The following is a 648-nucleotide window of genomic DNA, read 5'->3' as shown; positions in this document are numbered from 1 at the left end:
GAAACGTTTGAATCTCTCTCCTTTCACCAAGCGTCAGACTAATATAATTCTTGTGCAAAGGAAGAAAGGAAGAAAGAAAGAAAGAAAAATAACGAGATATAATGTTGGAATTGTTGAGTTCCTGTTTCTACATCTATCAAGACCAACATATTTTTAAAAGTTTAGATTCGTGTAGTATAGAAGATATACTTTTAGTCTTTTTTTTTTTTACCTGTAGCTATTTCTCTTTTTTGTTTAAGAATATTTTATGTCCTATGTGTGAGCAGGATCAACATGTAATTTGAATTCTAACATAGATTTATAACCACGATTTCTTTGTTAGTCTACATCCTATAACCATCGATGTGTGTTCGAATTTCTTTCGATACCTGTTACTTATCTTCTCACAGGGGCAATTTTCTCTGCGTGTGTCCATGTTCTCACACACATATATATATATGTATGTATGTGTGTGTGTGTGTGTGTGTGTGTGTGTGTGTATTGTGTATGTATGTATGTGTGTGCGCGCGCGTGGGTGTGGGTGTGCGTGTGTGTGTAAAGGCGTTAAATAACTTTTCCACACCTGATATTTACACAACAAAATCTAAATAGGCCTAAAGGATTCTGAAAGTAGATGATCTGCAAAAAAAAAAAAAAAAAAAAAAAAAA

Source organism: Octopus bimaculoides, chromosome 8 (assembly GCF_001194135.2).
Source record: "Octopus bimaculoides isolate UCB-OBI-ISO-001 chromosome 8, ASM119413v2, whole genome shotgun sequence".
NCBI lineage: Eukaryota > Metazoa > Mollusca > Cephalopoda > Octopoda > Octopodidae > Octopus > Octopus bimaculoides.
Note: the sequence above shows the minus strand (reverse complement) of the source record.